A 12,536-nucleotide genomic window follows, 5' to 3' on the forward strand; every position below is an offset into this window, starting at 1 on the left:
TAAAAAGAAATATAAATCTTATTTATCCTTAATAAACAAACCAAATAGTAAGGTAATCCAAGCATGGGTCCCCAAGTCCAAATTGGTCAATCAAGTTGGACTTGGTCAATACTGGGTCCCGAAAGATCAAATATACTACCTCGATAGGCCATATCGAGGCTATGATCAAGGGGGAGTTAACAGAAAAACTATTAAAATTAAAATTTGAAATTTGAAATTAAAAATTAAATTAAATTAAAAATTAAATTAAAATTCAAAATTAAATTAAAAATTAAAAACTAAATTCGAAATTCGAAATTAAATTAAAATTCAAAATTAAATTAAAAAATTCGAAATTAAATTAATTCAAAATTTAAAATTAAAATTAAATTTCAAAATTAAATTAAAGTTCAAAATTCAAAATTCAAAATTCAACTTAAATCAAAAAAAAAATTAGAAAGAGGATCCGAATGGTCCACCTAACATTGAGAACTTAATATGGGTAAAACAAGTGAACTACCGGAGGTATTGGTTAAAAAAAATGGGATAAGTTTAACTTGACTACCGGATTGGTGAGGTTTTTGGATGATAGCGTTAGGAAGCTTGGGCATCGCATGTCTAGGAAGATATGACCTGTGTGCATTGGGCCAAATGGGGCCAAAACTACCCTAGCGGATCTTAACCAAAGGTTTAGTATTAATTTCAATGGGTAGGACTATTTAGAAAACCCCGGCTTTACTACATTTTAATGAGTTCCTTGTGACCACCACAGCCCGTGGTTTATCCAAAGAATGTTTACTTGTATGATGCTCCTCGTCCTTTCCAATCCCTTGAGTGTCTCATACTATTCTTCATCATGCTCCATCAGATCTTGAGTCATCGAGTACATGTGTGTTCTTCTAAATCCTTACGTACTTAGAGACACACATATCTAATTTAACTTTATTTGACAATACATCCGTGGCTTTATCACTTGGGGTTCTAACATAGCAGATTGTTAAATTTTTATTTTCATTTTCATTTTCTTTATCTTAATATAAAATAACCATAGTGGTTTTAATAAAGTAAGTGATTTATTTTTATATTAATTTTTATTTTGGTGACATGATTTATTTTTTATAATAAAAAACTTCACAAATTTTCAATTATTTTTTCCCACACATGCCAGGCTAAAAAAAAAAGAATCAGTTCTGCTTGCTTCTGTATAGAGAATTTATAGTCGTCAAGACTCCAATCAATTAAGTTTACCTCAATCAACTTAAAGATTTTAATTAATTGCACTCAACTTAGACTTGTAAACCTATTAAAGCTTCAAAATTGAAGTTGATCGCAGACTATAACTAGGAATATGTTGTTTCCTGGTCGAAGGATATAATGTCTATAAGACAATTAAAAAAAAGTGTAAAGCTAAATTACAAGTTACTAGCTAGTAATTAATCTCTCACTACTCACCATTCTGCATCTTCAATTTATTGGATCTTTACGTTGCCCTCGAGTTCATCCACAGTATGGACGATGAGGATTGAGGTGTTAGAGGGGGCGTGGCAAATAACGCCTTGGCCTACAAATTGAAATTTCTCTTGTGGGTTCTTACGAGGTCAAATCAAATTCATTAACAAAATCAAAATCAAATACAAGAATCTACTGTACTGAATTTGTACACGTCAAACGGTCAGCTAAAGTAATCTGAAAGGTAATATCAACTTAGTTCACTTCATTATTCAAATGTTTTATTGGTTGAAAATTTTAACTTTAATTTACTAAGTATAAGTCAATTGTGATAATGGATACTTAGTCAATTTTGACAACCGCTAAAAACCCAAATCGTACTTAAGGGACTTAGAAAAATAACATCTACACAATCGACCTATCAATGTCCTCAATAAAGTGTCTCATGACACAACAAGAGGAAACCCAAGTCATGGTAGACTGGCCTTCACACACTCATTTCTAAAATGAGTCAAATAGTTAGAGGTTTGCCAAAATTAAAATTCATTGAAAACTCAACTCAATGCTTGCCCAAAATAAATCAAATCAACACAAGTAATCTAGAAAGAACTAACTCTGTGCTTGAGCTCCTTCATCTTGACCTATTTGATTTACATGGAGCCAAGTCACTAAGCAAGAACCAGTATTGCTTAGTTATAATTGATGACTACTCTAGATTCACATGGGTAAAATTTCTAAAAACAAAAGATGAAACCTTTGAAATATTTAGTAATTTCTGTAAATTAACAGAAAATGAAAAAGATACTAAAATTAAACGTATCAGAAGTGATCATGGAGGGGAATTTGAAAATCATAGGTTTACCCAATTTTGTAAAATAAATGGATATCAACATAAATTTTTATGTCCTAGAACCCCCCCAACAAAATGGTCTAGTGAACGTAAAAATAGAACCCTACAAGATGCAGTTAGAACCATGCTAAATGAGTATAATTTAAATCATCAATTTTGGGCTGAAGCCATAAATATAGCAAATTATATTCAAAACAAAATTCTAATTAACAAACCTCACAATAAAACACCTTATGAACTATATTACCATAAAATTCCCAACCTAAACTATTTAAAAGTATTTGGTTGTAAAGTTCACATTTTAAATACTAAAGATTACTTAGGAAAATTTACACCCAAATATAACCAAGGAATATTTTTAGGATACTCCTCAACCAGTAGGGCCTTTAGAGTATATAATCAAATACCTTAAAAGTTGAAGAAACAACTAATGTAATCTTTGATGAAGAAAACAACCTACCTAATATAAATGAAAATATTGACATCAATCCAAGAACTATAGAAGATGATGAAATCCAACCTAACCTTAATAAACCAGAAGAACCAGCCTTCGATCCACACATAAGACAAGTACCTCTCACCCACCTGACCAAATTTTGGGTAACCCAAACCTAGGAGTCAGAACTAGATCCTCCTATAGAAACCTGAGTCAGATTGCTCTTATTTCTAAAATTGAACCTAAGACTATAGAAGAAGCCCTACCTGACCCAGACTGGGTTATTGCTATGCAAGAAGAATTATCCCAATTTGATAGAAACTAAGTCTGGGAACTTGTACCTAAACCAGTAGATAAGTCCATAATTGACACCAAATGGGTATTTAGGAAAAAATTGGATGATCAAGGTGATATAGTATGAAATAAGGCAAGACTAGTGTCTAAAGGGTTCAGTCAGGTTGAGGGTTTGGACTATGATGAAACCTATGCACCAATAGCTAGACTTGAATCCATTAGGATGCTACTGGCTTATGTAGCACATAAGGGATTTAGACTATACCAAATGGATGTCAAGTAAGCCTTTTTAAATGGGTTTATTAAAGAAGAGGTTTATGTAAGCCAACCCCCAAGATTTGAGGACTTAGACTATCCTAGTCATGTATTTAAATTGAAAAAGGCTTTATATGGACTTAAACAAGCCCTAAAGCATCGTATGAACGGTTATCCAATTATTTAATATCCAAAGGCTTTAAACAAGGTAACATCGATCCGACCCTATTTGTAAAAACCATAGAAAATGACATCTTCATAGCCCAAATCTATGTTGATGATATAATCTTTGGCTCAACTAACTCTAAATTTCTAAAAGAATTCATTAAATTAATGGAAAATGAATTTGAAATGAGTATGGTTGGAAAACTAAATTAACTATAAGATTATTATAAAACTAAATATGCTAAAGAATTATTTAGCACCAAATATTATTAATTAACAATAGAGATAGCATTGACTCATTGTCGTGATATAGGCTAAGAAAATAACCTAAAATGATTTAAGGGAATTTTTGGACATTTTTCTGGATTTATTTGGAGGATTTATGACCGTGTTTAAAGGGATAATGGAAATCACCATTTGAGAGGCTTATTAGGGAGTTAATTAGGTAGAGTAATTAAACCCTACCTATATAAGTGAGAAGCTACAGTGCCCTAAAAAAAAAACACCGCCTCATTCTCCTTCGTGTCCACTCTGCCCGAAGACTGCCGATTCCCCTCGAGCTCACCCTATCCGCCGACGGGATCAGCGCCGACGCACGTCCCCGGTCGATCGCCGGAGCCTCTTTCCCCTTTGTCTACAACTCCTCCTCCCCTCTCTAGATCACGATTTCACACAAGGGATTCTCGGTTGGGCGAGGAGGTTTGGGCTTCGGCGTCGCTGGAGTCGCTTTCCCGAGCTCTAGAACTGAGCTGAGTTCGTCGGAGTTCTCTTTGTCAACGGCAGAGGTTCCCGGCATCAAGGTATTTGAGGTGAGGTTTGTTTGATTAGGGTTTTTCTATTAGCTATAGAAGCTGCGATTTGTTGCCAGATGAGAGGGTGAACGGATTTTGTGGGTTGGTTTTGGGTAGTGGCTTGCTGGGAAGGGCTCGATCACAATTCCAGCAGCTGGTTTGCCTCTGTGAATTGTTAGGTAAGGCATTGTCAGCCTCGAACATGGATCTGTGGTACAGGGGTTGTGCTCCAATGGTGATTATGTATTGATTTGAGTTGCTTGTGGTGTATGTAGCACTATAGGAGCCCTGGTCTGTGGTATATTGGCAGCCGGCAGCACTGGTGCGCTTGTGCCAGCAATTTCCATCTCCGGCAGTAGCACCTTCCGGCAGTGGCTATCAGTGGGGGAAATTACTGTAAGGTATGTGTTAGATTTTGGATACTTAGTTTAATTGAATAAGTGTGGGTGCATTGGTGTGTAAGAGACGTAATGCATGATTTGGGAATTCTAGTTGACATAGTTTCGGTTGGGAATTGTTTGATCTGAAGACATAAACTAGGGTTTTGGTGTAGGTTGTGCAAATCAGTGCAGTTTCGTTTGGATAAGGACTGGAACTCGGATTAAATTCGCATGCTTTGTACACTAGTTTAGTTATTCTGTTTCCTATGTATTTAGTTAAATTTTGTACGTTGACACAGGACTTTGATCGAGGCGGGTATTGTGACGAGGTTAACGTCGGATTCAGCCTACATTTGAGGCGGGTACTTCTTAACTTGCTTCTCTAGATATCGGTCTTAGTGCGTGAGTTAGTTTCATATATGCAGTATTTATCTTGACTCCACTCATTTTATTTCTTGTGCTTGATACCTTATCCACTCAATCTTCGAGATGATCACTTTCTTATCTATCGTCTCCGTTGTTGTTCTTGATAACTAGCATACTAGATGCCATGCTTCTGCTTGACCGCTTTATGCTTAGTATTGAGCATGCGATTCATGTAGTACATACTTCGTTATATATATATATGATGACCTGTATTATTCACATCATGTCATTGCATGCATAACCGACGACTTTGTGTGGTGAGTCGATTGCGTTCTGAGCACTCTCGCTCAGGGGTAGTGGTAGCTTGGGCGTCCGTGTGTCGTTCGCTCACCATGTAGTGTCTCGAGGTGCTGCGCGTCGCAGTAGCTATCGGCAACCACCTATGAACCGGGCCCCTACCACCGAGTAGTGGGCGCGAGTGGTGTACTGGGTTGTCTGTCCCGGCCTCATACTCCTTACTGGACTTGAGGGGTGGGGAGTGACCATCCGCATACGTCTTTTGATATACTGTTTATCTTTGCTTATGCTTGCTTATGCGCTTCTATTATCACATATGCATATATGCTTGATCTGATTTCCATTTCAGTATACTTTATATGAAGTTGTTCAGCTTTATGTTATCTCGGACCTTAATCGCTAGCCTAGGATATGGTTTTCGTGTATGGATATATATATTTTGTTTACCCAGAGTATCTGCTATTTATCTTTCCCGTATTCTTTGTGTATTCTGTCTTTCTGATACTCATACCTGCCTATTCTATTACCCCGAGTCTTGTACCACCCACATTAGTAATTTCACTGGATAGCGATACTAGTATATTGAGGATCCCATCCCATGTCACTTCCGAGGACGGTTTTACGATTTTGGTTTTCATTTTATTTTGAGTTAAACCTTTGAATTTAGCATTGTAATAATTGGGCTGTGGACTTGTTATCTTGTATTTGGTTGTTTTGTCGAGGAGTCAAGCCAGGCCGGCCCGCGATGAGTTTTTGTTACTTTATCTTTGTTATTCTTGTTTTCCGCTGTGTTTGACTTTACAGTCGTGTGGGTTGCATATTATCTGCGTGGTTGTGATATAATTTGTATATGTATTATCTGTTGGTGATGTATACCGGTTCTATTTGTCACTGCTACAGGGGAGGTGCTGTCCGATTTTCGTTGGACAACCTTACTCTCGGGGTGTGACAGACTCAGACTTAGAAGGTAAACCAGTAAATTTGAAATACTATCGAAGTGCGATAGGAAGTCTACTGTACCTTACTGCGAGTCAACCAGACATAATTTTCGCAGTAGGTATGTGTGCACGATATCAATCTTGTGCAAAAGAGTCTCACTTAGCCCTTGTCAAAAGAATCCTTAGGATGTTAAAAGAACTCTAAATGTAGAACTATGGTACCCTAGATCTGGTACTCTTGACCTAACCGGCTATTCTGACTCAGACTATGCTGGATGCAAGCTAGATAGAAAAAGCACAAGCGGTAGTTATCAATTTCTAGGACAATGCCTAGTAAGTTGGTCAAGTAGAAAGCAACACTGTGTTGCTTTATCTACCACTGAAGCTGAATATATAGCCTTAGGTGAATGCGCATCTCAATTGTTATGGATGATGCATACTCTTAAAGACTATCAACTGGAATATCATAAAAAAAAATCTCAATTGATAATATAAGTTCAATAAATCTAACGAAAAACTCTATTCATCACTCAAGAACTAAACATATAGAAGTGAAGCACCATTTTGTAAGGGATCATATAGCTAAGGGTGATATTGCACTCAACTATGTTGAGTCAAAATCAAACCTAGCTGACATCTTCACAAAGCCCTTACCTGAACTTGAGTTTAGCTCACTTAGAAGACAAATAGGAATGTGTTGGGTAGAATAAGAATTACCTTTCAAACTCATTATCCTATTTCAAAACTGTTATCATTTTAAAAAATTCTAGGAAAATATTTATTTCAAAATCCTAATTTATTAGATTTTTTCAAAAGTTGGACTTAGCCTAGGTTTTCCCCTTAGATGTCATGTTCCCCTAGACTTAAGCCAGAGCATCTCACAAAAACCTAGGTATACCTTGCTTGTGTTTGTAAAACATAGAACGGCGTGAGATGCATAGGGTATAGCCTGGACTCAAGAATGCTTATTTCTGTGAATCAATATGGGTCTGGGCGTTAAATACTTTATTAACAGTAATCCAGTCAAGTCTTCCAGTCTTAGTCAAATCTAACTGGACTAAATGACTTAACTCGACTAACCAAGTGAAAGTTGTTGTCCTCTAGGCAATCAGCAAGTAGCTACAGGTTAGACAGTTGGTGAAGGAAATGGATCTATTAAGGTTAAACATGTTTGTACTTTAGGGCTCTGATACCTGACCATATCATATTCGATAATTTAAAATTTCGTTAATTTGACTCATGCTTGGACTTAAGGACCAACTGAATAATTAACCTCAATTTTTAGCTACTCCCTCTTTGTTCTAAATATTCCCAATTTCTTAATTTTACCCCTATTTTCAAAATCAAGTGTTGTGTTATTCAAGTTAAGCTAAGTTTTTTTTAAAACTTAAGCTATATTTTTGAAATTCAATGTTTGCAAAAGACCTAGCATATTTCTGAGCTAAGGTTTCTCATAGAATCATTCGTTACTTAAAAGTATTAAAAAGCATATTTTTGCAAACTTTAAAAATTTCTGCTAAGCATATTTTTTTAAGTGTTTCACTTAGCTAAACGATGAAATCACTCATAAAATGCTAAGTGTTTTTGAAATTCTCTCTCTCTCTTTAGAAATCTATTGGCTATTTAATTCTCTATCTTTCTAACAAACAATTGTTTTTGGAAAATCATTGACTATTCTACCAAAGCTAAGTATCCCATTACTTATTTTTGATATATGGCAAAGGGGGAGAGTAGCCAATTCAGAAGTAGCTAATTCAAAATTAATCGCAAAATATTATTTAAAGGGGGAGTAATACTTAAGGGGGAGCTTTACAAGATCATTTTTGCTCGCCTTAAAAAAAAATTTTCTTTACTTGCATATCTATTTACTTAACTTTGAATTTGAGTTGCCATAATCAAAAAGGGGGAGATTGTTGGTGCGGGAAGCATCCGACGATCGAACTCGTATTTTGATAATGGCAAAGGATTCAAAGTTAAGATGTTTAGTGATCTAACAAATCTATTAAGCGTTTCAGGAAAAGACCTAACTGTGGTTAGGCAAGGTAAAAACCCTAGGGGGTGGTAACCCTAGGTCATAGGGGGTGGTAACCCTATGCGGAAAGTCTTGGCAGGTCGAAGGCTTCAGGCAAAAGTCCTAGGGGGCGGTAACCCTAGGTGGAAAGTCCTGGTGTCGCGAACCAGGTGAAATACTGGACTAACCGGGAAGCGGATGTCCAGCAGAAAGTCCAGAAGCTTCGAGTGTTGAGCAAAAGTGTCACGCCCCCAAAGGAGTCCCTGCCAGACCAAAAATCCGGCAACATCTCCCCTGTACCGGTGACAATATGAAGCATCACTACAAACAAAATATACATCAGCCACATACGGCTGGAATATTTATATACACAACCACGCAGTTATAATAACAGCCCACACGGCTGGAATGAAACAATCAAAACCACGCAGTTATATATAAAACAACCCACACGGCTGTATTAAAAACCAACACAACGGAAAAACGAAAACGGAAAGCCCAATACAACAGAATCAACACACTGCTAGCCGGCTAGGCTTTATACAACAACCACAACAACAAATACAACAACCCACCAAATACAACAAATACAAATAAAACATATACAAAACTAAAAACGACCTTCGGATGTGACGTAGGACCCGGAAGACAGGATACTCCGAGCGACACTCCAACCATCTACCTGAAAACAAAAAGATATATATGCGGTGGTGAGTATAGGTAACTCAGCGGGTAATAGATAAGATAGTGCATGGTCCATAAACAACATGGAGATCACAAGTATACAGTCTCAGTAGAGAATAAAGAACATGATTATACTATCATAATAAATTCACCTAAACATATCTAACATAAAAACCTAACATATAAACTGTACAAACCACAACTAACATAATGACAGATACATACCCAATCTGGAATCGACACATGGTACAATGATCAGTAAACTCACCGGATCTGCAACAGATATACCCGTGACAAATACGACTGTATATACATGTAAAATAAATGACATGTATGCAGCATGACAACCAAATGCAACAACCATATCTCAATCAAGTGCAACAACGACAATCACATACAACTAGTATCTACTAGGCATGTATGCAAATATAACCCCCAGATGCACCGCGTATCATATGCAAAAGTGCATGCATGCTCCATGGTCACCCCCGCCACCTCTCCAGACACCACGACCCCTGTATGGCCGAGAGGCTTGGGTCTGTGACGACTGTACTACCCTCCAGCCTACTATATAGTGGTCGAGGCGGACAGTCCGCTAGTAGCTATCTAACTACATAGCATCAGGGTCCCTGACTGCTCACAACGTCGGATCTCACAAACAACTGCTCTAGCTACCACTACCCATGAGTGGCTGAGTGTGCGGCGCTAAACCAAAACAACTGAAGACTCTCTCACACAAGGAGACAATGGTCGACAGCATGCAATGAATGATGAACATGATATATATATATATATATATATATATATATATATATATATATATATATATATATATATATATATATATATATATATATATATATATATAATCATCATCCATGCAACAACCCCAAACCTCATAAATACCTCCAACAAGAGTATAATCGTCATGATACCTCCATGTATCCCACCAAACATATGTACACACTATACATGTATAATCAACCCAAAAATCTTCAATAATCCCACCAGACACACGTACACAAAATATAAGTACAATCAACATGTATCCTCCAGTAAAAACACAACAGACAGGTGTATATACCCCAAACATACAATCAACACAACTCCTCCAAAAGTACATGACAAATACGTATGTACACACCACATGTAAATGCACGGTCAACGAGATGACTCCTATAACACATACCCACCTATGTACAGTCCACATCATATACCCAATCAGCATGGTAATACCAACAACCCGACAATCCCTACAAGACATACTCTATACGTGTAATCACAATAGAGTAGATATCAAGAGTTGAGACTATATATGAATTAAATAGATCATCAAAACGGTCAAGCATAAGTATCATGCAGGAAAAACAGCAACCGATCATGATATAAGATAAAACAGCCTAATTCATCTAATAATAACCACGCACTAAGTACAAGAAAATCTACATAGAGGCCAAGGAAGAAATACCCTCCTTTATCAGTCGATCGCGTTAGATAGACCAATCCCACATCGAGACACTCACCTCAAACCCAAATCCTGCGATCACATAATACCTTTAGCCAATTACATAGGTAGCAAATAGCTAAATAAAATTCCCCAATCTAGTTAGGGAAAACTCTAATTGAAATAATTAACCCAATACAAACTCTAATCAATCCAACTCATACCAATAACGATTATGTATCCATTTACATAAATCATTCACCAATTAACCATTACAAATCAACTCTAAAACTTACCCAATTTCGGATGCACCGTGGTTGATCCAAAGCCGAAATTGTTGGCTGTTGGAAATTGGTAACTAGGGCAAGATGAGACTGCTGAACTCCCAAACAATATCCTAATACACAATCAACATCGAGCATTAGATTTAAACCTCAATCCATCAACTGAAATCAACCAACTTACCCTCTGTTGAATCCTTATTTCTAGCTAAATTGATGATGTTTGGAAGATGTCCTGCAACTTCATATCAAAACCAGAAAATGATGTCCAGCACTGGATCTTGGGCAAGACAATGGTCAAAGTAGAGGTCCAGTGATTGCAACAAGCCATAAGTAGCCAAAAATCCCTCTATAGACACTTCTTGGCAAGGGAAGGACAACCGCAATGAAGCCACAATCACCAGCACCAATTGGTCGGAGTGGAGGGGTCCGATCTTGGGCACAGTTGCGAATGACAAGAAAGGGCAAACGGCTCAAGAAAGCTAGTAACCTCATCTCCGGTTCATGCACACAGCTTCAAGTGAGCACCAGATGTCCGCGACTTGGGTTGGTGTCGATCCACGCGTTGGTTGGTGGCGCACAAAAGGGAATAGGCATCTCTCGCTGGAGGTCGAAGAAGAATCATTGGCGACCGGATCTGCACCAACAGATGCTCCCCTGATTGGCGATGAAGGTGTGCTGGAGGCATCTCGGCGAGCAAGACTCGGCGTCGGCAATCTAGGGCACGACGACAAGAGAGAAGGAAGAGGGCGACGACCGAACCAGATCTAGGGTTGTCGGCGTCGGTGATCGCCCAAGAGAGAAATCGCAAGAGGTCTCGAGAAGAAGAAGACTCGTGATCGGGGAAGAAAAGGTCATGCGAGAGAGGGCTCGGGAGAGGAGATCGGGGAAAGGGGGAGAGTTCGGGCGAATTCGAGGAGGAGAAAAGGAAAAGAAATAAAAAAAATAAAACCTAGGTTAGATTAATTAAAGCCTAAGTCCATTCCCAAATCAACTCCCACTTAAATGGGTATTCCAAGCAGGCCTCCAACTAGCTCCGAATCCATCCCCTCGAAATGGGTCATACGACCTCCGTTTAAATCCCAAAAAAATTCTAAAAATTCCTGAAAAATCCAATAAGATTTTTCGTCCAATAAAATTTATTATTTAAATTTGAGATATCTTACATTCTCCCCCACAAATAAAAATTTGGTCCCCAAATTTACTGGTCAATTTAGGGATCCTCATCCAAGGGTAACCACCAAGCAACATACTCATATACCACTCCATCCAAATATCATAAACAAATCTCCAATCTTAGTATCATAAACATATCTCCAAACATGATAATCCACCTCCAAGTGACTAGCGACAACTCTGTGAGCTATGAACTCACCCTACTCCCGCTACTCTCACTCTGTAATCTAGCCAACTACAGATAAATCAAACACCTCTAAAATCCAAAATCCACTATCAATAAATCCTCCAACACCTGTATAAAATACTCAAACTATCCATCAATCTTAGGGTGAAAATCTATACTAAAGCAAAACTCTGAACCCAAAATCTGCTAAAAACTCACTCATAACCATGATGTGAAATCGCATATCTCCATCCAATACCATACTCAGAGATACACCATAAGATCCGGTAATCTCTTTACAGTATAATCCTACTACTCAATCCAACGGATACATCCTACAAATCAATAGCTAGGGAGCTAAGTTGTCACCCAACAATGATTATCCAAACCATCATATCCTCTCTATGTCCTGGATAATCCCACAATAGAATCCATCAAAACATGCTCCCAACTCCACTCTAGTATCCAAATCAACGGAGACTATCCTACTAATCTCTGATGTTCAGCCTTCACTTACTGACATGCTAAACATCAAGCTACAAAATCCGCAATATTTTTCTTCATGTCGTTCCAC

At 37.7% G+C, this 12,536-nt stretch overlaps 1 long non-coding RNA gene across 1 annotated transcript; it reads right to left on the bottom strand.

Moving 5' to 3' along the window:
- Positions 1-10,169: 10,169 nt before the first annotated feature.
- LOC122030251 lies at positions 10,170-11,062 on the bottom strand. The gene is made up of 3 exons (XR_006125366.1): positions 10,805-11,062; positions 10,636-10,736; positions 10,170-10,432 (listed from the first exon to the last, which is right to left on the bottom strand). It is a non-coding gene; the product is annotated as an uncharacterized LOC122030251 (long non-coding RNA).
- Between the last annotated feature and the right edge of the window lie 1,474 nt (positions 11,063-12,536).

Source organism: Zingiber officinale, chromosome 10B (genome assembly GCF_018446385.1).
Source record: "Zingiber officinale cultivar Zhangliang chromosome 10B, Zo_v1.1, whole genome shotgun sequence".
In the NCBI taxonomy this organism is placed as follows: domain Eukaryota; kingdom Viridiplantae; phylum Streptophyta; class Magnoliopsida; order Zingiberales; family Zingiberaceae; genus Zingiber; species Zingiber officinale.